Source organism: Oncorhynchus kisutch, unplaced genomic scaffold, assembly GCF_002021735.2.
Source record: "Oncorhynchus kisutch isolate 150728-3 unplaced genomic scaffold, Okis_V2 Okis06b-Okis10b_hom, whole genome shotgun sequence".
Lineage (NCBI taxonomy): Eukaryota > Metazoa > Chordata > Actinopteri > Salmoniformes > Salmonidae > Oncorhynchus > Oncorhynchus kisutch.
Genome location: NW_022261983.1, coordinates 6,870,429 through 6,897,241, shown reverse-complemented (window position 1 = coordinate 6,897,241; position 26,813 = coordinate 6,870,429). Strand labels below are relative to the sequence as shown.

Sequence of the window (26,813 nt, the reverse complement as noted above, 5' to 3'; positions counted from 1 at the left end):
TTTTCCAGAATAAAAGTGATGAACATTGACAGACTGAAGGTGAAGCTTCAGGTAAGAGCCTTATAATGGATTCTATAATCTGTCCTTATTTCTCAATCCTGCCTAAACTATACAGCCCCTGTTACCCCATCAGGCGTGGTGTGTGTGTGTGTGTGTGCGTCCCATCTCTCCTACAGTGATGTATCAGGGTTATCACCACAGATTAATTGCACAATCAATAACCAAATTTTTTGGTCTAAATAACTAATAAAAACAATTATGATTCAGTAGTTATATCTCCATGAATCTTCTACACTTAGCCCAATGTTCTCATGACCCCAGTCACTCACTGCAGAGCTCTCTCTGTTCTCTGTTCGTGTCTTCCTCTTTCCCTCTCTTTTTCCCTCCCTCTTTCTCTCTCCCTCTCCATCCCTTTCCGTCTCTCTCCCGTTCCCTTTCCCTCTGTCTCTCTCTCTCATCCTCCTCTCTCTTTCTCAATTCAATTTAAGAAGCGTTATTGGCATGGGAAACATATGTTTACATTGCCAAAGCCAGTACATTGGATTTGTTTTTTGTTTTGTGGGCAGTGTGCACATAGCCTGTCTTCTCTTGAGAGCCAGGTCTGCCTTTGGCGGCCTTTCTCAATAGCAAGGCTATGTTCACTGAGTCTGCACATAGTCAACGATTTAGTTTATATTAATGTTTATACCACTAGTTTATATTCATGAGTATGGGGGGGAGTAGAAGCCTTTAGTACCTGTATGATGGGGGTGGCATGGAAACAGAAAGTAAGAGGGAGAGAAGGAAAGAAAAACACTACTCAACTGAGAACTCATATACACAGAGCCAGCCACCGTGTATTGAAATTCCACTGCACACAAAAAAATCACTTTTAAAATGTATTTCATTATAAACCCCCAAAAAAATCACTTTTAAAATGGGGGGGGGGGGGGGGGGGGGGCAGTACCAGTGGTGAGGTAATGGGGGGGGCAGTACCAGTGGTGAGGTAATTGGGGGGGGGGGGGGGCAGTACCAGTGGTGAGTATTAGCGGGGGGACAGGGTAGTTGGCGTGGGGACGTACCAGTGGTGAGTAATGGAGGACAGTAGCAAATGCTGGAGGAGATTGAGAGGCATAATGAGCAGAAATTCCACAGAGGTTGGACTAATGGGGTGACAGGGCAGAGGCAACACTAGTTTATATTCATGAGTATGACCTGATGTCCTTATGCCTGCTTCACCTACCTGCGCAGCATGCTGGGAGTCACTAAGACGCCATATTCCTTATCAAGCTTTCCCCCCAGTTTGAATCCAAGTTCAAAACTTTCCTAACATCAAGTCTAAATTGGTCCTCTAGCCCCAACCCCCTACTTTAAGTAAGTGAGAGCGACAGTGAATGCCATTTCATTTTGTTTGTGAGACTTTAACTCTATGTCTTACCTCAAAGGAGTTTTATGTAAAGCAATGAAACAGTGGTAGTGAAATGATTCATTCCTATAGAGGTGAGTCCTAACTTCCCATTGACATCACTGCAACATCACTGAGAACTTAGAATGCACCCCAATAGGAAATGATACATTTACCTTGAATAATTCTCCTCTTCTTTCTTCTTCTCCAGATCTGGGACACAGCTGGACAGGAGCGTTTCCGCAGCGTCACACACGCCTACTACCGTGACGCCAATGGTGAGACAGACACACACACACACTTCCTCTTTTTACTCTCTCACACCCAGACAAACACACTTGTGTGATTCTGTCTCAATACCGCTACAGCTGCTGTGGTGACAGAAACAAGAGGGATTCTCTCCCTCATTAAGAAACAAGCTGCATTATACGTTACTTAAAGTGCTGCTTAGTATTCTGAGTTTCATAACATTAAATGCAGATTAGGATATGTAATTGAGCTGAATAAAATGTATGGTTCACTGTTTACTTGTCTGTGAGAATGCAATTTGATTATTAGCATTTGTCTTGAATGCGTGACTGTCTAAAAAAATATATATTTTTCTTCTGGATGGGTGAGTGGATAGGTGGGTGGGTGGATGGATGGATAGGTGGGTCGGTGGGTGGATGGATGGATAGATAGATGGGTGGGTGTGTAGATGGGTGTGTGGATGGGTGGGTGGGTGGGTGGGTGGGTGGGTTTGTGGGTGGATGGATGGATGGGTTGGTGGGTGGGCCGGTGGGTGGGTGGGTTAATGGGTGGATAGATGGATGGGTGGGTGGGTGGATAGATGGGTGGATGGGTTGGTGGGGTGGATGGATTGGCCGGTGGGTGGATGGGTTAATGGGTGGATAGATGGATGGGTGGGTGGGTGGATAGATGGGTGGATGGGTTGGTGGGTGGATGGATTGGCCGGTGGGTGGATGGGTTAATGGGTGGATAGATGGGTCGGTGGGTGGGTGGATGGGTTGGTGGGTGGATAAGTGGGTCGGTGGGTGGATGGATAGATGTATGGGTGGATGGGTGGGTGGATGGGTCGGTGGGTGGGGGGATGGATGGATGGGTGGGTGGATGGGTGGGTGGGTGGGTGGGTGGTTTAGTGGGTGGGTGGATAGATGGGCCGGTGGGTGGGTGGGTGGGTGGATGGATGGATAGAAGGGTTGGTGGGTGGATGGATAAGTGGGTTGGTGGGTGGATGGATAGGTGTGTGTGGATGGATGGATGGGTGGATAGATAGATAGATGGGTGGGTGGGTGTATGGATAGTGGGTGCATGGATAGGTGGGTGGGTGGGTGGGTGGATGGATAAGTGGGTCAGTGGGTGGCTGGATAGATGGATGGGTGGATGGATAGATGAGTGAATGGGTGGGTGGATGGATAGATGGGTGGGTGGATGGATAGGTGGGTGGATGGATGGATGGATGAATAGATGGGTGGATGGATAGATGGGTGGGTGGATATATAGCATGTTCACATGGTGCATGTTTCTAACGTTTTCAGTCTCCTTAAAAGCATGTGTTCGCCTTGATTCCGTCTTATTTAGCAACATTTGAAATAGTTTTTTACATTGGATAAAAGCCACGACACAGAGCTACAAAATTGTATATTATTCACTGCATATTAGGAACAATTGGAAAGTAGTTCTGCAATGAATGATGATTAGACTTTTGAATGTTTTGGTACCTACTGGAGAGCTCTACTTTGTCTACACCCATTCAACATCATTCACGCCCTGTTAAGCTTTAGCTCCACCCATCTCTTTAAGGGTTGATCTGAGCATTCTGTCCCAACAACAGCAGTCAAAGCACCCAAGCTAACTGGCTAGCAGTTGTCACAGTGACATTCTATTAAAATGGACACTTGCATAGTGGAGTCTATTGTTAAGACATGTAGCTAGCTAGCTAAACAATGAATCATAATCACAACTCATGACATTACTACTAGGTTCAATGTTAGCTAGCTAACATTAGGCTTTTACAAGCAAAGCAAATGGCTCTGAGATACGAATAATAAGATCATACATGTACCACTGGGGCGGCAAGTAGCCTAGTGGTTAGAGTGTTGGACTAATAACCAAAAGGTTTCAAGATTGAATCCCCGAGGCGACAATGTAAAAATCTGTCATTCTGACCCTGAACAAGGCAGTCAACCCACTGTTCCTAGGCCATCATTGAAAATAAGAATTTGTTCTTAACTGACTTGCCTAGTTTTGGCTAGCTAGCTAACAGTACACTTTAACTTGGAATGAAAAGACTATGTCAAAACTAGAAACGTGTAATATCTGAAAATGTAGCTAGCTAGACTATCTTACCCGTGGTCTGAAATCGGAGTAGCTAGCCAGAGCGGATTTACCAGCTACGTCTATCAACGGTTGTCGCAGTGACATTCAATTTTGTTGTAGCTAGCTAGCTACCGGCCAATACCACTCCAGGTGGTATTGGAATGGTTTTAAGAAGAGAAACACCTCTCCTCTGGCTAGCCAGATTGACATCAATCTCCGCTAAAGCAGTACCGGGCTGGACCGGCCTGTTCAGCAGGGAAACAGACAGAGAGCATGCTGACCTGTCCTCTCTAGAGGCTTTATTAGAACAAGGTATTATATTCATCATGGAAAAGGTTACATTTAGATATGGACCTCATCGTTGTTATCATCAACAGCAGTGTCTCCATCTTCATGTCCTTATCATCATCATTATTCATGGTCATCATCACAATATTCATTATCATATTTGTCTTCTTCCTCATCATTATTATGATCACCACTATCATCATTATCATGCGGGTGTGCATGTGTGGGTCCCGTGTAGCTCAGTTGGTTGAGCACGGCATGCCAGGGTTGTGGGTTTGATACCCACTGGGGACAAATACAAAAACGTATGCACTCAATACTGTAAGTTGCTGTAAGTTGCTCTGGATAAGAGCTCCTGCTACAGTAAGTGACAAAAATGTGCTCCAACTCTCCACTCAGCCATTTGATCAGGTATGATGGGTGTATGTTTTAGCCTCTACACCCTGCCACATAAACACTTCCTCCACATCAACTGAATGTGGTTATAACCCCAAAGCTTTTGCTTTTGATATGGTTCCCTGGGACGTTTCTGTAACCCAAACAACTCCTCAGCTACCCTGCGAGATAGGAAGTCAGTGACTGCAGCCCAAGTAGCACCCTATTCCCTATGTAGTGCACTACTTTTGACCAGGTCCCTTGGGCTATGGTCAAAAGTAGTGCACTACATAGGGAAGATGGTGCCATTTGCGCCACATCCAGTTGCTTTTGAAGTCAACGAGGCGCAGACATTAGTCGAGGGACTGCTTCAGTGATTTCTATAGCTTTAGTAAAGCAAAGACAGTCAAACCCCTGTCAGCCAGTCACTGCCTCCCACAGCTCGGCAGACCTCACTGAAATTCTCAGCAACAGCAAAGAGTTCTACTGTACCAATTCACTTTTTCATAGTATATCTCCATGGTTGTCGCAGTGACATTCTATTTTCTTGTAGCTAGAAATATATATATATATAATCTCCTCCTCTCTCTATGTATATTATCTCTCTCCTCCTCTCCCTCCGTTCTCCGTTCTCTCCCTTTGAAGAGAACCCTGTCTGGCAATCAGACAGATAAGAGAGACAGGACATCAACTAGAAACAAATAGCCCAGTGGAGAGGCACTACTATAGCCTAGCCTACACTCGCTCTACTTAGACAGGGATTTATGTGGAAGTGGCTAAATTAATAATCCTGAATAGCCTGGTCCCAGATCTGTTTGTGTTGTCTTGCCAGCTCCTCCCAAACAATGACCTCAGGAAATGGCAAGACAGCATAAACAGATCTGAGATAAAGCTAGAGGGAGAACAAACACTCCCCTCCTCTGTTTTCTCAGTACTCTAATCTTTCATCATCTTTCCCTAATTGTTTACCATCCTACAGAAATCTACAGTCATTGCTCAGAGAGAGTAATTTAATATTCTCCCATATGTTTTGGGTGAAATATCACAGCAGCAAGATTTGTGAGCTGTTGTCACAAGAAAAGAGCAACCAGTGAAGAACAAACACCATTGTAAATACAACCCATATTTATTGATTTTCACTTTTGTAGTTGAACTATTTGCACATCGTTACAACACTGTATATAGAAATAATATGACATCTGAAATGTCGTTATTCTTTTGGAACTTTTATGTAAAGTTTGCTGTTCATTTTTGTGTGTTTATTTCACTTTTGTATATTATATATTTAACTTGCTTTGGCAATGTAAACATATGTTTCCCATGTCAATAAAGCCTCTTAAATCGGAGAGGGAGGGAGAGAGAGAAATTTGGGAAAAAGACTGTCTTCTCTCTCGGAGTGGCAGCACACTCAGCCACAGAGGAGCATAATAAATTAAATGTGCAAATGTGGAATTAATCCAGCAACAATTAACTCATTCACAATCTTGGGGCACCACGGAAAAAGTTTATTTAACAAGTTACCGTTTTCCGAATTAACTCTTAAAGCTTCTAGCGTCCCACCTCGACAACTTCAAATTAAATTACTATAAATATTTAATGTTTTCCAGAATGGATCTTTCAGAGTACCACCCGGTAGTTCTTGGTCATGTTTACCAGACTAAAGTACTTAAACAGCTGCAGACTTCTCACAAATAGTTTCATATTTAATCATATACGTTCCCCCACATTTGGATGTGACCCTGACAACTGGGAAATGTATACATTTAGAGATACAGTTATGTTGTTATACTGTCCTTCATGAGATACCCAAACACAACTGATCTGACAAAATTATTTTTTGAGTTCCCACGGACCACTCCAACCGCTTGGATTTACAGAAATATTGTTTAATTCTCCACTTTTGGGGGATGGAGTTTTGGCGGGAAGTAAATCCTCTCTCAGTACTGCATGACCATCATAAAACGGCCATCTTCCCCTCTGCGGGAGAGAGGGCGCTGTAGAGCAGCCACTGTAACCTGATCCTTCTGATTCTCAACTCTACCTCCATCTCTCCCCATCTCTCTCTTCTCAACTCTACCTCCATCTCTCCCCATCTCTCTCTTCTCAACTCTACCTCCATCTCTCTCTTCTCAACTCTACCTCCATCTCTCTCCATCTCTCTCTTCTCAACTCTACATCCATCTCTCTCCATCTCTCTCTTCTCGACTCTACCTCCATCTCTCACCATCTCTCTTCTCAACTCTACCTCCATCTCTTACCTTCTCAACTCTACCCCCCATCTCTTACCTTCTCAACTCTCCTCCTACCTCCAGGTGTTGTCTGAATCAGTTTAATATAACACTGTCTGGTAACTAATGGTCACACTGTCTGGATCAGTTTAATGGGTAGCGATCTATCACACTGTCTGTGGATCATCTATCATATAAACAGGAGAATGTGATATGTTTGATAGGTCTTTTGAAATATGTATTATGTAAGAATTGCTTGTCATAAAGGATATATCTGGAATGTTTACACAATTCTAGGCCTTGTCCTCTCTGAGCCTGGGCAGGCTCACTGGCTGTGTAGGGCAGGCCTGTCTTAATCAGGCCTGCAGAGAGCAAGAAGGAGAATTTACTCTATGTGCCCTCCTCAATAATAATGAATAAAGGAACTCAGTCAACCGTGAACTACTTGGGAAGCCACAGGTCCAAGAGGCTAAGCCTAAAGGACAAATTGGAACGTTAGCCAATAATTAGTTTCAAATGAACTCTTCGTTGTCAATGGGTTCTGCCAGGCCTGCTACTTCACTAACATTTACTTATGCTCTCTCCCACTTCTTCTCTCTCTCTATCTTCCTCGCTCCCGTCTCTCTCTCAGCTCTCCTGCTGCTGTATGACGTGACCAACAGAACATCTTTTGACAACATCAAGGTAGGACTCTCCATTTATCCTCTTTTCTCTTCCCCCCTCTTTTTTGGGTTCTAATAAGCCCTGAAAATAGCCTGTAATAAGCTGACATAAGAGTGCTTTCATGGAACCTATTTGGCTAATTATTGTGTTAGAAGCTTTCTAAGTGACTTGGAGGTCTGTTTGATAATGGAGAAAATATGTCTGTCTCTCAAGTGTCATTTTGTAACAAAGCCATAACAGTGTAATGATATATCATTATATTGCGCGTGGGAGGGATGTAAGATCCTGTCATTTCTTTATCTGCTGCTGCTGCACCTGTCAGCAATAGGGAGGGAGGGAGAGAGAGGGGGAGAGATTGTACCCCTGTGTGTGTGATTGACAGTGTAGATTTAGCCCTTGGGGGTGCTGTTAGTCCCGGCTGTCTGTGTGACTCTGTCTCCCTATCGGCTGCCTCAAGGACCATTCGTCTGTCTGTCTTTCTGTCCATCCGTCTCCCAGCCTGCCTATCTCTCGCTCTCCTCATCACCAGAGCTCTCAGGGGAGCCTCTAACAGTGTGCTGATGGCCACTGAATGGATGTGGCTCACAGGGCGTGTTTCTGTCACTCTGTGGTGTTGCCTCAGACCTGTGATTAGTGATTCTACGAGATGGAAACGTCAGGTGTTGTTCTGTCTACTCACCACATACCTTGTGCTTTTCATTTCAAGTTTGATGTTTTTTTCTAACGTCAAAGGTTTTTAGGAAGCCTTTGCAATTTTCTGAAAAGATATGGTAAAGTTTTACACCAAAGCATCAACACTTGTGGCAATCATTGGTACATTGATTTGTATTCATTGTTTCCCTTACACCTCATGCCCATGAACTGGACCTGCTGCCTACCAGACCTGGGTTCAAATACTATTTGAAATAATATAATTAATAAGATGTGTTTGATTGAGCTTGTCTGTTGCAATGGAACCAAAAGACATGTAAACCCCGCCCACCTGGTACTCCAGACAGGCAAAGGCAAACGCTCAAAGTATTTGAAAGATTTGAAATAGTATTTGAACCCAGGTATGCTGCGTACACTACACTACAGTACAAAGCCTAACTTGAGATGTGCACACTTAACTTAACCGTTGATTGACGCACTGTTACATCAATTGCATAACAAAACAATCCCCATTAAAATGTCAGTTTTAAGCTAGAGATATCAGTTTTTTTGCATTGGATGTGTCTCATTCTGAGGTGAATGGTGGTAGAGCTAGAGTGGTGTTTGTCAGACCATGAGACATCCCAAAAATCAGTCTCCTCACGTAAATGTCTGTAGCGCCCGAACGGTTTGACCTACAAACTAGAACCCCTCTATGGAAAGATGAGACTCATGAACATGATGTGTTCTCTGATTTGCTCCATGACCCCCATAAGTGTCAGGAGTCTCGTCTGAAGTCGATATCGTCTGAAGTCCATGTGCCAACTTCTGTTTGGCCCTCAACCATTTGGGCTACAAACTAATGGGACCCCACAAGTGTCACGGGACTCGTCTGAAAGTAACTGGTACCAGGTTTTTTTAAACAATGGAAGTATGAAGTTAGTTTTGTGCCTACCCCAAAAAAGGGGGTTAAATATGTGTAAAAAAATCTATAAAATGAAATATTTCCTGAGATTTCTTGTATCTCGTAGATGTAAGGACATACACTTCAAATCCTTTTTGCTGTTCATAAATGCGTTATTCAATGCGTAGTAAAGGCCAAAATCTATATTTTATCAAATAAAATAATCTAACATTTTATCAAATGTTTAATATTTATCATCATATATATATATACGTAAAGGGGTCCTAAGATTGAAAAATCATATCGTGAAATAGTCCATATTATAACCATCCTAAAACATTTCCATATGTCAGCTTAGCACCCCTCTTCCCTCCAACGTCTTTGACTCTAATGAAATGACATGTTAATCATGCATTCATGCCAACGGAAGGTTTGCTTGAAAACTCTATTTACATGTAAGTCCCTCAAGGTCGGATTTCAGGCCTGTTTTCAACTAATGTATTCAACTTAGATGAAACTGAACACAGTGAGCAGGATGGGATGGCTGTAGCCAAGATATGTCTGTTAGCTCTGGATGAAGAATGGTTTGGCCTCCTCCTGGCAGCAACAGCAGGAACACTGGTCCCAGATAACAGGATGAAGAATGGCATAGATAAGAATTACCCAACCACTCACAAAGAAGACATTCATTATCTATGAGTTATGTGATTTATTGCATTGCAATCCAAGTCCCGTTTTTCTGGTGTATGAAGTAGGGTTCTAAAATGTCGGTATTTTTCCCACAATTCCCAGGTTTTACAGAATTCCAGGTAGGAGGATTATCCTCGCCTGATTCCAGGAATGTTTCAACCAGGACTCCTGGGAAGCCTGGACATTTTGGGAAAGAGTCATTTTGCAACCCCAGTGTGATTAGATATGAAGGATTGTATAGTTCATACCAGTGGGATCTTACTGGTCAAAAGGACTACTATAAGATGGGTTTTATAGGCTTGTGTGCTGCTGGTATTTCTGTCGTGTCCCATGCCTCTCTTTGTGCCATCACTTGCTATAGCTTCATTAAAGGACTCTTCTTCAAAGGGCTTTCTTGCTAACTTACATGGGAAGGCAATTTGGTTCATAGTGATTTAACTGTACCCAATGCCATAATGCCAAAATTCCTTATTTTTATGACTCCATACCAACATTTTCTCCAAGCGTTGTGAAAGGGTGTTTAGAATGGAACATGGGAAGGAATGTTCTATCATTTCTACAATGTGTGAACTTGTGTCAGGGCCACGGCAGAACCAGAGGCTGAGCCCTGAAAGTGAAGAAGTGAATAAAGGAATGGAGTAGAATAGAGATGAAAGTAAGAGAAGTGCAGAGAGTTGGGAAGCAAGAGGGTGAGAGGATGAAGGGGAGGGATGAGAGAGGGTAGAGGGTGTAAGAGAGGAGAGAGAGATCCACATATGGTGTGATTACAGCAGGCTCATGCTTCACCCATTTTCTGACAGACATTACAAGCTCAGTACTCACTTCTTTAGAACTACACTCTTAGAAAAAAGGGTTCCAAAAAGGTTATTCGGCTGTCCCCATAGGATAACCCTTTTTGGTTCCATGTAGAGCTTCCATGTAGAACCGTCAGTGGAAAGGGTTTAACGTGGAACCCAAAAGGGTTCTATCTTGAACCAAAAGGGTTCTTCCTGGAACCAAATAGTTTTTCAGTTTTTCAGGGTTCTTCTATGGGGACAGCTGAATAACTGTTTTAGGTTCTAGATAGCACCTCTGTTTCTAAGAGTGTGACATCTATGTATTACAGTGATTTAACTGTACCCTACTGTAACCGTTGTTTTGTTGTGTTGAAGGGTAGGATTGCCTCATTTGTTAGAGCAAGACTTCCAATGCTTTCAGTGCTATGGGTATGTTATCAATGACATCTGCAAGTCGTTTACATCCTGCGTATATTATTCATCTAAAGCATTTCTCTTCCCACTATATAAAAAGGGAGAGGTTATTTAGCAGAAGCTTTTATACAAACTTACCCACAGACTGCGTACATGTTAGTATACGTATGTGATCCCACCAGTGCTAGTGCCACACTCTTACCAACTGAGCAACACAGGATCACATGTCTGTGTCCAGAATGATGTGCCAAACAACCTGGTGTTGTTTCCACAAAGTTGTCTTCCTATACAACCTAGGGTGTGGTCATTCCTAACAGCCATGGGAGATGAGAGTCGTTTAGAAGAAGGGATAAAGAGAAGAGGGGACAGGGATAAAGAGAGAGTTGTTCTTATTATTGCCACTCACTTCAAGGAGAGAAATATGGTTGGCCATCTGCCCAGAGATGAGGACTATAAAGCCAGGTTCTCCTGGAGAGGCAGCTGTGTCTCACCCTCAATTACTGTCACTACCACTGGAAATGAGAGTGAGAGAGAAGCCATTCCATCTCCCCCTCCCTCTCCTCTCCTGTCTTCTCCTCCTCTCCTCTCCCATCTTCCCTCTCCTCTCCTGTCTTCTCCTCCTCTCATCTCCCTTGCCTTGGCATCCTCATTCAGTCACTGAAGATTACAGCTGTGGTGACACACTGACGGGCTGCAGATGCCCAGCGGTGCTCCTCTGACTAACGACCATAACGAGAGCTAATACATGTTAATTAATGCTAATGGTGATGAATACCAAAAACAGGCTGAAGAAGGAGCGAGAATCAGGTGGGCCAATCATTCGATCCTCTATCCCCCTAACCCTCTATCGCCCCCCTGCCATTATTCAGTCTAGCCCCAGATGACATTGGAGAGGCACACACATCAGAACCACAGGAGACTGAGAATGGCCCGTGGGAGAGCTACTGATCATGCACGGTGTCCTTCAAAACTAACTGACTTTAAACTGTAAGGGAGTGAATGTTATTTATAATAAGGATTACATGGAGAATACCGGACCTCTCTGAAATGAAAATGGATGGTCCTCCATTCAGCAATATATATTTGACCTAAACCTTCCCTGAACACTTGACAAATCCCTGAACACTTGACAAATCCCTGAACACTTGACAAATCCCTGAACACTTGACAAATCCCTGAACACTTGATAAAAAAAAACAAGTTACCTTCCCATATACAACTAATAATAATTCAAACAATGTGGATAGCAGAGAACATGTCTACCGTTCACCCTCACTTCTTGGGACAGACCAGAGCCTTAGATATGCAGTTTTGGAAACTGTCCTTTGTTTTGCAACCATTACATGGCAACGCAGGAATGTAGATATTATTTTCTAGTGTACAGGGCTGCAGGACAGAAGGTTGTGGGTTCGCAGACCACCGTGGACAAGAGTAGGGGGGGAAAGACGGTAGGTAAAATGGGTAAATCACTGAAGAAGCCAAGCCAGTAAAACATCCTATGTTGTGATGCTCATTTATACGCCACCGTGATATACAATAAGGCCATGACAACAGAAAGACAACAGTCACAGTGGCGGAATAAATTCAACTACACATACGTTTGTTTCATCACAAAACCGGAGAGAAATGTCTGTCAGGTGAAGTCCACAAAGCAAATATTGATTTCTGTGCGAGTGCGTTCACAAGTACATTTTTATTGGGGGGGGGGGGGCAAAACGGTCTATGGCTCTGTACTCTTTTAGTTTTAGTTTTCATAGGCTAGCAAACATTTTAGCTAGGTAGCCTAACTTCCTTGTATGGGCAACAATGAACCAGCTAGGTTAGCTAGCTGGTTAACGTCAGCCTACTAGGCTACATATTGAACTTCAATCATCTCAGGCCAGTGGCCATATATAGAGTATTCGGAAAGTATTCAGACACCTTGACGTTTTCCACCCTTTGTTTTGTTATAACCTTATTCTAAAATGGAATAAGGCTTTTCCTCATCAATTTACACACAGTACCAGTAATAATAAAAAGCAAAAACAGCTTTTTAGACATAAACTGAAATATTACATTTGCATAAGTATTCAGAACTTTTACTCAGTTCTTTGTTGAAGCACCTTTTGGCAGCGATTAAAGCCTCAAGTCTTCTTGGGTATGACGCTACAAGGTTGGTTCACCTGTGTTTGGGAAATTTCTCAAATTCTTCTCTGCAGATCCACTCAAGCTCTGTTTGGATGGGGAGCGTCGCTGCACAGCGATTTTCAGGTCTCTCCAGAAATGTTAGATCGGGTTCATGTCCGGGCTCTGGCTGGGCCACTCAACGACATTCAAAGGCTTGTCCTGAAGCCATTCCTGTGTTGTCTTTGCTGTGTGCTAGGGTCGTTGTCCTGTTGGAAGGTGAACCTTCACCCCAGTCTGAGGTCCTGAGCACTCTGGAGCAGGTGTTCATCAAGGATCTCTTTGTACTTTGCTCCGTTCATCTTTCCCTCCATCCTGACTAGTCTCCCAGTCCTTGCAGCTGAAAAACATTCCCACAGCATGATGCAGCCACCAACATGCTTCACCGTAGGGATGGTGCCCGGTTTCCTCCAGACGTGACTCTTGGCATTCAGGCCAAGGAGTTCAAACTTGGTTTCTCTTTGTACTTTGTACCAGAGAATCTTGTTTCTCATGGTCTGAGAGTCTTTAGGTGCCTTTTGGCTTACTCCAAGCGGGTTGTCATGTGCCTTTTACTGAGGAGTGGCTTCCGTCTGGCCACTCTACCATAAAGGCCTGATTGGTGGACTGCTGCAGAGATGGTTGTCCTTCTGGAAGGTTCTCCCATTTCCACAGAGGAACTCTGGATCTCTGTCAGAGTGACCATTGGTTCTTCATCACCTCCCTGACCAAGACCCTTCTCCCCCGACTGCACTGTTTGGTCTGGCGGCCATCTTTAGAAAGAGTCTTGGTGGTTCAAACTTCTTCCATATAATTGTTTTGTCAAGGGAGGCCAAATGCCAAATTGCCTTTCATAAACATTCCATGCAATTCTATGCCATTTGACATATTAGCAGAATATTTGTTTTATACCACTCAAATTGATGAAATTACGGACTAAGAATGGACAGAGAGAGCGGCTTAGGTGTTCATCTTATCATATTTCTCCAATGCCAAATCAGCATGTCTTGTTTGCAACGACACTGTCCCTTCCCTGTTTGTAAACAATTCAATCTGAGACATGGTCAGGAACCTGAGCACCACCCCAGACAGAGTAGGCCTACCGACGCAGAATGTCAGCTTTAACTGCTGGCTACTCTTCTTCCGTGGCTTAACCCAACGAGTGATGACTTCCCAAGCAAAGGGTACTTTTTGTCTCCTGGGCTCAGAGTCTGTCCCGGGTATGTTATAGCTTATGGATCATTTGTTTGAGACCACACTGAATAGCCTTTAGGCTCACATAATGTTGTGAGCGGAGAATCAGAGATGAGGGGCATCAGGCACACATTGATATACAGCCTGATAAGCAACTTATTCTAAAACACTGAGAAATATTCACATTTCATCAATTACAAATTACATGACCCTCCCCTGGACTAGATTAAAAATAATAATACTAAACCCTTCCCTTGACTGAAAATGAAAAACATGACCCTCCCCCATTATCCTCCAGGTAACCATTCGGTAAATGTCGATCCATCCCTAAGCAAGTGGTATTGCTAAAATTCCTTTAGAAGGGCACTTTGCCCATTTTTTAACATCATATTCATGATCTCCAGCATCATTCCAGTGTCTAAATGGATGTTATACATTCTTTAGTCAAGAGCTTTTCTTCAAGATTAGAAGAAGGGGTCAAGCAAAATATACAGTGTTGACCTGCGTTTACCCTTCACTACCTCCCTGGTTGGACCCACAGAGACGTATCGCTAGTTACTGTGGTCAGTGCTGCTATAAATCAGGATTGTGTTCCTTATTGAACTGACCAGAGGACAAATTCTTTCACTTTCAGACATTTTAATGGGAAGAACCCCTCAGTGACCGATCAGCAGAGGAATACATGTTTTTAGATCAGTAGACAGGTTTGAAGGAGGAACATCTAGGTTTATATAAACAAGCATGTCCAAAGAAATGAATGCATGATCTGAGATATGTATGGAACCAATTGTACAGTTTTTAATCGAGGTAGTAAGGTTGTGTGTGGAACAAGATCAGAATCCAGTCCTGAATAAGAGTCCATTTGTCTCTTTGCTGCTGTAAACTGTAGTCCACTGTCAGTGGTCCTATTCCTATATGTAATGGTGTACAGTAGTTCTGTTGATGAGGCTGGTCCAGTAAGAGCCGTTACAGGCTGGAATATCAACCAACCAGCTATAGTAATGTCTATGCATTATCTTTGTTGTCCAACTAGCTTACTTCCTATGAACACAGGGCATATTCTCAAAGGCTGGAAACATCTACCTGTGTGGGGAGTTTACCTAACAGTAGTCATTCTGTTTTGTTTTTACAGTAAAACCCATCTGTGATTGTATTCAACCATAAAGAAAAAGAGCTACTGAGCCTAATGTTGTTCTGTCCAGCTTTTCATTTGGAGTTTCTTCCCCCAGGGTGCGTCGAGCGGTGGCTGTGCAGTGACCTGGCATTGATCCAGGTATCTGCTCTGCTCACAGCATCAACGCCACTCTGCTTTAGAACCACATGACCAATCAATGTCTCCAAATTGAATTGGGAATACTCAATCGGAATAAACTGCACGTTTTTTCTTGTGCAATTTGAATCAGCACTGTTCACCCTCCAGATGTTCTATCTGCACTGAGGCTGTGTGAGTGTGTTTGTCTGCGTCTGTTTGTGTTTGTGTGTGCTTGCACCTGCCTGCATGTGTGCACACTCTTCAGGCAGAGGAGAGACCACTGAAGGTAACAGCAGCAGAATTGAAACCTTTTGTTCTAAGGTTTCCTTCATTATCACAGTGCCCCGGGGGCCATGGGGCTACCTTCAAGTTTAAAATACTGCATGTTTCTCTGCACTCTTATTTAAATGTCAGGCCACCTTGTCAGATTCCCGCCTGCTCTTTCAGAGTGAACAGTGTTAGTCTGTCTAACAGAGTAATAGAGGCTTCCAGGAGAATTGAATAGATGTTGGTCTGTGCATTTCTCACCTTTCCAGGCTCTGTTTGTGTTATTCAATAGGTTAATGATGTGCTGTATATCCAGTTACAGAGTTCCCCCTGATTTATGGAGGTAGAGTCCTGTCAAAAAGACATGTGGAAATAGATGTTGAGGAGACGGTGGATCGTAAACTGTTTGAGAAGTAGCATCATAATGCTTGTGGGAAAATCAAAGCACTGAGACACAGATTTCATAGAATGACGTGTCATTACCCAACACTGTAACACGTTGATGTCTGCGTCCGGTGCTCATTACCGTGCCACTTATCAACATAATAGTTAAGGATCCAGTATAGATCCTATAGATTAGAACATCCGGCCCCAACCGTCATTAGCATGTCTGTTCCATAGCCCCTTATGATTGCATGTCCTTGACTGTTATTGATTGAATGCATGGACAGCAGGGTGGTGAAGGTTACACCCATTTTGGCATTTGCATTAGAGGTCGACCTAATTAATCGGCAATTTATCATCGAATCACAGCCTACTTCGCCAAACGGGTGATGATATAACAAAAGCGCATTCGCAAAAATAGCACAATCAATGCCTTTCTTAAAATCAATACACAACTATATATTTTTAAACCTGCATATTTAGTTAAAAGAAATTAATGTTAGCAGGCAATAATAACTAGGGAAATTGTCACTTCTCTTGCCTTCAGTGCAAGCGGAGTCGAGGTATATGCAGCAGTTTGGGCCGCCTGGCTCGTTGCGAACTGTGTGAAGACTATTTCTTCCTAACAAAGACCATAATTAATTTGCCAGAATTTTACATAATTATGACATAACATTGAAGGTTGTGCAATGTAACAGCAATATTGAGATTTAGCATTGCCACACGTTCGATAAAATATGTAACGATTCCGTATTTCACTGAAAGAATAAACGTTTTGTTTTCGAAATGATAGTTTCCAGATGTGACCATATTAATGACCAAAGGCTCGTATTTCTGTGTTTATTATATTATAATTAAGTCTATGATTTGATATTTGATAGAGCAGTCTGACTGAGCGGTGGTAGGCAGCAGCAGGCTCGTAAGCATTCATTCAAACAGCACTTTCCTGCATTTGCCAGCAGCTCTTAGCAATGCTTGAAGCACAGTGCTGTTTATGACTTCATGCCTATCAACTCCCGAGATTAGGCTGGCAATACTAAAGTGCCTATATGAACATCCAATAGTCAAAGGTATATGAAATACAAATTGTATAGAGAGAAATAGTCAACGCGTCATAATTCCTATAATAACTACAACCTAAAACTTCTTAACTGGGAATATGGAAGACTCATGTTAAAAGGAACCACCAGCTTTCATATGTTCTCATGTTCTGAACAAGGAACTTACACGTGAGCTTTTTTACATAGATTGCACTTTTACTTTCTTCTCCAACACTTTGTTTTTGCATTATTTAAACCAAATTTAACATGTTTCATTATTTATTTGAGACTGAATTGATTTTATTGATGTATTATCTTAAGTTAAAATAAGTGTTCATTCAGTATTGTTGTAATTGTCATTATTACTAATATATATCTATAAAAATCGGCCGATTTTTAATCGGCATCGGCCTTTTTTTGGTCCTCCAATAAACGGTATCGGCGTTGAAAAATCATAATCGGTCGACCTCTAATTTGCTTAATATCTCTCACCAAGGAAAGCTGTGATGAGAAGCAGACTGCCTGAAAATATCTAGGTGCTATCTAAATAAACCGTTTTTTGAATATGCCTTGGACTGAGCCAACAGTGCCAATGAAGGTTTCACAATAATTCCAGAAGACAGAAAGTTGCATCTGTCCTGTCCCCTCAGTATGTGTTTAGGACTGTATTCCAGCCCAGCAGAGGGAAGTTGAATGGTGAGCGTTGTTGTAATCCGAGGTCAGTCTGGCAGTTATCTCTTCGATTTGCTCAGTAATGTACCTACCGTTGCCAATAAAGTATTTTTTTTCTTCCTTGTAGGCATATAATGATGAAACATGAATATTTAGAAAAGGTCAAGACAGAGTTCTGGCAGGCACTGTCTAGGCTACTCTCTGAACATAGGTTGGTGAAGCAGTTATGTCTTCGATTTGCTCAGTAATGCACCTTCTGTTGCCAATAAAGTTTTTTTTTTGTCTTGTATAATGATGAGGGGTGAATATTCAGAAGTCAAGACAGAGTTCTGGGTACTGACTGGTCATTGTGCTGTACAGCTGTTTCCTTCCTCATCGTGTACCCTTGGTAAACACTCTTGGCAGTATAAAATATCCCCCTCAAAATGAGCTATCTGTCTCGTAATGTGTTACTTACATTGGAGATAGAGAGTTTTTAGGGGGATATCTATCATGTCACCAGAATAACACCCTCAATATGTATTGGAAAGGAGCATCAAGTTCATCACCTTGCAAGTTCATCATAACTTATTTCATCTGTAGCTTAATAAACTGTACGATTTCCAGACGAGTCGTAGTGGGAGGACCACACAGAACATGTCATTGCGTGACTCCAAGTTTACTTCGATATGATTGCTATTATGTCAATATTTGCAGCCAGATGTTGCTAAATAACCATTTGAAATAACCATGTGTGTGTCTCAGGGAAGGAGGAGCACATATTTCCATACATAATTTACAGCACTACAGTGCATAACAAAGTACACTTTATGTGTGGGAGCTACAGTAAACTGTTACCAGACATCATCAGTCTAGGTGAGCTCAAACTTAAAGGTCTTTAACCAGGTACACTTTATGAGTGGGAGCTACAGTAAACTGTTACCAGACATCATCAGTCTAGGTGAGCTCAAACTTAAAGGTCTTTAACCAGGTACACTTTATGAGTGGGAGCTACAGTAAACTGTTACCAGACATCATCAGTCTAGGTGAGCTCAAACTTAAAGGTCTTTAACCAGGTACACTTTATGAGTGGGGGCTACAGTAAACTGTTACCAGACATCATCAGTCTAGGTGAGCTCAAACTTAAAGGTCTTTAACCAGGTACACTTTATGAGTGGGGGCTACAGTAAACTGTTACCAGACATCATCAGTCTAGGTGAGCTCAAACTTAAAGGTCTTTAACCAGGTACACTTTATGAGTGGGGGCTACAGTAAACTGTTACCAGACATCATCAGTCTAGGTGAGCTCAAACTTAAAGGTCTTTAACCAGGTACACTTTATGTGTGGGAGCTACAGTAAACTGTTACCAGACATCATCAGTCTAGGTGAGCTCAAACTTAAAGGTCTTTAACCAGGTACACTTTATGAGTGGGAGCTACAGTAAACTGTTACCAGACATCATCAGTCTAGGTGAGCTCAAACTTAAAGGTCTTTAACCAGGTACACTTTATGTGTGGGAGCTACAGTAAACTGTTACCAGACATCATCAGTCTAGGTGAGCTCAAACTTAAAGGTCTTTAACCAGGTACACTTTATGAGTGGGGGCTACAGTAAACTGTTACCAGACAGCATCAGTCTAGGTGAGCTCAAACTTAAAGGTCTTTAACCAGGTACACTTTATGAGTGGGAGCTACAGTAAACTGTTACCAGACATCATCAGTCTAGGTGAGCTCAAACTTAAAGGTCTTTAACCAGGTACACTTTATGAGTGGGAGCTACAGTAAACTGTTACCAGACATCATCAGTCTAGGTGAGCTCAAACTTAAAGGTCTTTAACCAGGTACACTTTATGAGTGGGAGCTACAGTAAACTGTTACCAGACATCATCAGTCTAGGTGAGCTCAAACTTAAAGGTCTTTAACCAGGTACACTTTATGAGTGGGAGCTACAGTAAACTGTTACCAGACATCATCAGTCTAGGTGAGCTCAAACTTAAAGGTCTTTAACCAGGTACACTTTATGAGTGGGGGCTACAGTAAACTGTTACCAGACAGCATCAGTCTAGGTGAGCTCAAACTTAAAGGTCTTTAACCAGGTACACTTTATGAGTGGGAGCTACAGTAAACTGTTACCAGACATCATCAGTCTAGGTGAGCTCAAACTTAAAGGTCTTTAACCAGGTACACTTTATGAGTGGGAGCTACAGTAAACTGTTACCAGACAGCATCAGTCTAGGTGAGCTCAAACTTAAAGGTCTTTAACCAGGTACACTTTATGAGTGGGGGCTACAGTAAACTGTTACCAGACAGCATCAGTCTAGGTGAGCTCAAACTTAAAGGTCTTTAACCAGGTACACTTTATGAGTGGGAGCTACAGTAAACTGTTACCAGACAGCATCAGTCTAGGTGAGCTCAAACTTAAAGGTCTTTAACCAGGTACACTTTATGAGTGGGGGCTACAGTAAACTGTTACCAGACAGCATCAGTCTAGGTGAGCTCAAACTTAAAGGTCTTTAACCAGGTACACTTTATGAGTGGGAGCTACAGTAAACTGTTACCAGACAGCATCAGTGTAGGTGAGCTCAAACTTAAAGGTCTTTAACCAGGTACACTTTATGAGTGGGAGCTACAGTAAACTGTTACCAGACAGCATCAGTCTAGGTGAGCTCAAACTTAAAGGTCTTTAACCAGGTACACTTTATGAGTGGGGGCTACAGTAAACTGTTACCAGACAGCATCAGTCTAGGTGAGCTCAAACTTAAAGGTCTTTAACCAGGTACACTTTATGAGTGGGAGCTACAGTAAACTGTTACCAGACAGCATCAGTGTAGGTGAGCTCAAACTTAAAGGTCTTTAACCAGGTACACTTTATGAGTGGGAGCTACAGTAAACTGTTACCAGACATCATCAGTCTAGGTGAGCTCAAACTTAAAGGTCTTTAACCAGGTACACTTTATGAGTGGGAGCTACAGTAAACTGTTACCAGACATCATCAGTCTAGGTGAGCTCAAACTTAAAGGTCTTTAACCAGGTACACTTTATGAGTGGGGGCTACAGTAAACTGTTACCAGACAGCATCAGTCTAGGTGAGCTCAAACTTAAAGGTCTTTAACCAGGTACACTTTATGAGTGGGAGCTACAGTAAACTGTTACCAGACATCATCAGTCTAGGTGAGCTCAAACTTAAAGGTCTTTAACCAGGTACACTTTATGAGTGGGAGCTACAGTAAACTGTTACCAGACAGCATCAGTCTAGGTGAGCTCAAACTTAAAGGTCTTTAACCAGGTACACTTTATGAGTGGGGGCTACAGTAAACTGTTACCAGACAGCATCAGTCTAGGTGAGCTCAAACTTAAAGGTCTTTAACCAGGTACACTTTATGAGTGGGAGCTACAGTAAACTGTTACCAGACAGCATCAGTCTAGGTGAGCTCAAACTTAAAGGTCTTTAACCAGGTACACTTTATGAGTGGGGGCTACAGTAAACTGTTACCAGACAGCATCAGTCTAGGTGAGCTCAAACTTAAAGGTCTTTAACCAGGTACACTTTATGAGTGGGAGCTACAGTAAACTGTTACCAGACAGCATCAGTGTAGGTGAGCTCAAACTTAAAGGTCTTTAACCAGGTACACTTTATGAGTGGGAGCTACAGTAAACTGTTACCAGACAGCATCAGTCTAGGTGAGCTCAAACTTAAAGGTCTTTAACCAGGTACACTTTATGAGTGGGGGCTACAGTAAACTGTTACCAGACAGCATCAGTCTAGGTGAGCTCAAACTTAAAGGTCTTTAACCAGGTACACTTTATGAGTGGGAGCTACAGTAAACTGTTACCAGACAGCATCAGTGTAGGTGAGCTCAAACTTAAAGGTCTTTAACCAGGTACACTTTATGAGTGGGAGCTACAGTAAACTGTTACCAGACATCATCAGTCTAGGTGAGCTCAAACTTAAAGGTCTTTAACCAGGTACACTTTATGAGTGGGAGCTACAGTAAACTGTTACCAGACATCATCAGTCTAGGTGAGCTCAAACTTAAAGGTCTTTAACCAGGTACACTTTATGAGTGGGAGCTACAGTAAACTGTTACCAGACATCATCAGTCTAGGTGAGCTCAAACTTAAAGGTCTTTAACCAGGTACACTTTATGAGTGGGAGCTACAGTAAACTGTTACCAGACAGCATCAGTCTAGGTGAGCTCAAACTTAAAGGTCTTTAACCAGGTACACTTTATGAGTGGGAGCTACAGTAAACTGTTACCAGACATCATCAGTCTAGGTGAGCTCAAACTTAAAGGTCTTTAACCAGGTACACTTTATGAGTGGGAGCTACAGTAAACTGTTACCAGACAGCATCAGTCTAGGTGAGCTCAAACTTAAAGGTCTTTAACCAGGTACACTTTATGAGTGGGAGCTACAGTAAACTGTTACCAGACAGCATCAGTCTAGGTGAGCTCAAACTTAAAGGTCTTTAACCAGGTACACTTTATGAGTGGGAGCTACAGTAAACTGTTACCAGACAGCATCAGTCTAGGTGAGCTCAAACTTAAAGGTCTTTAACCAGGTACACTTTATGAGTGGGAGCTACAGTAAACTGTTACCAGACAGCATCAGTCTAGGTGAGCTCAAACTTAAAGGTCTTTAACCAGGTACACTTTATGAGTGGGAGCTACAGTAAACTGTTACCAGACAGCATCAGTCTAGGTGAGCTCAAACTTAAAGGTCTTTAACCAGGTACACTTTATGAGTGGGAGCTACAGTAAACTGTTACCAGACAGCATCAGTCTAGGTGAGCTCAAACTTAAAGGTCTTTAACCAGGTACACTTTATGAGTGGGAGCTACAGTAAACTGTTACCAGACAGCATCAGTCTAGGTGAGCTCAAACTTAAAGGTCTTTAACCAGGTACACTTTATGAGTGGGAGCTACAGTAAACTGTTACCAGACAGCATCAGTCTAGGTGAGCTAAAACGTAAAGGTCTTTAACCAGGTACACTTTATGAGTGGGAGCTACAGTAAACTGTTACCAGACATCATCAGTCTAGGTGAGCTCAAACTTAAAGGTCTTTAACCAGGTACACTTTATGAGTGGGAGCTACAGTAAACTGTTACCAGACATCATCAGTCTAGGTGAGCTCAAACTTAAAGGTCTTTAACCAGGTACACTTTATGAGTGGGAGCTACAGTAAACTGTTACCAGACATCATCAGTCTAGGTGAGCTCAAACTTAAAGGTCTTTAACCAGGTACACTTTATGAGTGGGAGCTACAGTAAACTGTTACCAGACATCATCAGTCTAGGTGAGCTCAAACTTAAAGGTCTTTAACCAGGTACACTTTATGAGTGGGAGCTACAGTAAACTGTTACCAGACATCATCAGTCTAGGTGAGCTCAAACTTAAAGGTCTTTAACCAGGTACACTTTATGAGTGGGAGCTACAGTAAACTGTTACCAGACATCATCAGTCTAGGTGAGCTCAAACTTAAAGGTCTTTAACCAGGTACACTTTATGAGTGGGAGCTACAGTAAACTGTTACCAGACATCATCAGTCTAGGTGAGCTCAAACTTAAAGGTCTTTAACCAGGTACACTTTATGAGTGGGAGCTACAGTAAACTGTTACCAGACATCATCAGTCTAGGTGAGCTCAAACTTAAAGGTCTTTAACCAGGTACACTTTATGAGTGGGAGCTACAGTAAACTGTTACCAGACATCATCAGTCTAGGTGAGCTCAAACTTAAAGGTCTTTAACCAGGTACACTTTATGAGTGGGAGCTACAGTAAACTGTTACCAGACATCATCAGTCTAGGTGAGCTCAAACTTAAAGGTCTTTAACCAGGTACACTTTATGTGTGGGAGCTACAGTAAACTGTTACCAGACAGCATCAGTCTAGGTGAGCTCAAACGTAAAGGTCTTTAACCAGGTACACTTTATGTGTGGGGGCTACAGTAAACTGTTACCAGACATCATCAGTCTAGGTGAGCTCAAACTTAAAGGTCTTTAACCAGGTACACTTTATGAGTGGGAGCTACAGTAAACTGTTACCAGACAGCATCAGTCTAGGTGAGCTCAAACTTAAAGGTCTTTAACCAGGTACACTTTATGAGTGGGAGCTACAGTAAACTGTTACCAGACAGCATCAGTCTAGGTGAGCTCAAACTTAAAGGTCTTTAACCAGGTACACTTTATGAGTGGGAGCTACAGTAAACTGTTACCAGACATCATCAGTCTAGGTGAGCTCAAACTTAAAGGTCTTTAACCAGGTACACTTTATGAGTGGGAGCTACAGTAAACTGTTACCAGACATCATCAGTCTAGGTGAGCTCAAACTTAAAGGTCTTTAACCAGGTACACTTTATGAGTGGGGGCTACAGTAAACTGTTACCAGACAGCATCAGTCTAGGTGAGCTCAAACTTAAAGGTCTTTAACCAGGTACACTTTATGAGTGGGGGCTACAGTAAACTGTTACCAGACAGCATCAGTCTAGGTGAGCTCAAACTTAAAGGTCTTTAACCAGGTACACTTTATGAGTGGGGGCTACAGTAAACTGTTACCAGACATCATCAGTCTAGGTGAGCTCAAACTTAAAGGTCTTTAACCAGGTACACTTTATGAGTGGGAGCTACAGTAAACTGTTACCAGACAGCATCAGTCTAGGTGAGCTCAAACTTAAAGGTCTTTAACCAGGTACACTTTATGAGTGGGGGCTACAGTAAACTGTCACCAGACATCATCAGTCTAGGTGAGCTCAAACTTAAAGGTCTTTAACCAGGTACACTTTATGAGTGGGAGCTACAGTAAACTGTTACCAGACAGCATCAGTCTAGGTGAGCTCAAACTTAAAGGTCTTTAACCAGGTACACTTTATGAGTGGGAGCTACAGTAAACTGTTACCAGACATCATCAGTCTAGGTGAGCTCAAACTTAAAGGTCTTTAACCAGGTACACTTTATGAGTGGGAGCTACAGTAAACTGTTACCAGACATCATCAGTCTAGGTGAGCTCAAACTTAAAGGTCTTTAACCAGGTACACTTTATGAGTGGGAGCTACAGTAAACTGTTACCAGACATCATCAGTCTAGGTGAGCTCAAACTTAAAGGTCTTTAACCAGGTACACTTTATGAGTGGGAGCTACAGTAAACTGTTACCAGACATCATCAGTCTAGGTGAGCTCAAACTTAAAGGTCTTTAACCAGGTACACTTTATGAGTGGGAGCTACAGTAAACTGTTACCAGACATCATCAGTCTAGGTGAGCTCAAACTTAAAGGTCTTTAACCAGGTACACTTTATGAGTGGGAGCTACAGTAAACTGTTACCAGACATCATCAGTCTAGGTGAGCTCAAACTTAAAGGTCTTTAACCAGGTACACTTTATGAGTGGGAGCTACAGTAAACTGTTACCAGACATCATCAGTCTAGGTGAGCTCAAACTTAAAGGTCTTTAACCAGGTACACTTTATGTGTGGGAGCTACAGTAAACTGTTACCAGACAGCATCAGTCTAGGTGAGCTCAAACGTAAAGGTCTTTAACCAGGTACACTTTATGTGTGGGGGCTACAGTAAACTGTTACCAGACATCATCAGTCTAGGTGAGCTCAAACTTAAAGGTCTTTAACCAGGTACACTTTATGAGTGGGAGCTACAGTAAACTGTTACCAGACAGCATCAGTCTAGGTGAGCTCAAACTTAAAGGTCTTTAACCAGGTACACTTTATGAGTGGGAGCTACAGTAAACTGTTACCAGACAGCATCAGTCTAGGTGAGCTCAAACTTAAAGGTCTTTAACCAGGTACACTTTATGAGTGGGAGCTACAGTAAACTGTTACCAGACATCATCAGTCTAGGTGAGCTCAAACTTAAAGGTCTTTAACCAGGTACACTTTATGAGTGGGAGCTACAGTAAACTGTTACCAGACATCATCAGTCTAGGTGAGCTCAAACTTAAAGGTCTTTAACCAGGTACACTTTATGAGTGGGGGCTACAGTAAACTGTTACCAGACAGCATCAGTCTAGGTGAGCTCAAACTTAAAGGTCTTTAACCAGGTACACTTTATGAGTGGGGGCTACAGTAAACTGTTACCAGACAGCATCAGTCTAGGTGAGCTCAAACTTAAAGGTCTTTAACCAGGTACACTTTATGAGTGGGGGCTACAGTAAACTGTTACCAGACATCATCAGTCTAGGTGAGCTCAAACTTAAAGGTCTTTAACCAGGTACACTTTATGAGTGGGAGCTACAGTAAACTGTTACCAGACAGCATCAGTCTAGGTGAGCTCAAACTTAAAGGTCTTTAACCAGGTACACTTTATGAGTGGGGGCTACAGTAAACTGTCACCAGACATCATCAGTCTAGGTGAGCTCAAACTTAAAGGTCTTTAACCAGGTACACTTTATGAGTGGGAGCTACAGTAAACTGTTACCAGACAGCATCAGTCTAGGTGAGCTCAAACTTAAAGGTCTTTAACCAGGTACACTTTATGAGTGGGAGCTACAGTAAACTGTTACCAGACATCATCAGTCTAGGTGAGCTCAAACTTAAAGGTCTTTAACCAGGTACACTTTATGAGTGGGAGCTACAGTAAACTGTTACCAGACAGCATCAGTCTAGGTGAGCTCAAACTTAAAGGTCTTTAACCAGGTACACTTTATGAGTGGGAGCTACAGTAAACTGTTACCAGACAGCATCAGTCTAGCTGAGCTCAAACTTAAAGGTCTTTAACCAGGTACACTTTATGAGTGGGAGCTACAGTAAACTGTTACCAGACATCATCAGTCTAGGTGAGCTCAAACTTAAAGGTCTTTAACCAGGTACACTTTATGAGTGGGAGCTACAGTAAACTGTTACCAGACATCATCAGTCTAGGTGAGCTCAAACTTAAAGGTCTTTAACCAGGTACACTTTATGAGTGGGAGCTACAGTAAACTGTTACCAGACATCATCAGTCTAGGTGAGCTCAAACTTAAAGGTCTTTAACCAGGTACACTTTATGAGTGGGAGCTACAGTAAACTGTTACCAGACATCATCAGTCTAGGTGAGCTCAAACTTAAAGGTCTTTAACCAGGTACACTTTATGAGTGGGAGCTACAGTAAACTGTTACCAGACATCATCAGTCTAGGTGAGCTCAAACTTAAAGGTCTTTAACCAGGTACACTTTATGAGTGGGAGCTACAGTAAACTGTTACCAGACATCATCAGTCTAGGTGAGC

The 26,813-nt window shown here is 42.5% G+C and overlaps 1 pseudogene; it reads left to right on the top strand.

Annotated features, from left to right (window-relative positions):
- Positions 1-26,813, top strand: part of LOC109884188 (ras-related protein Rab-26-like) — a 67,469-nt pseudogene that overhangs the window by 668 nt on the left and 39,988 nt on the right.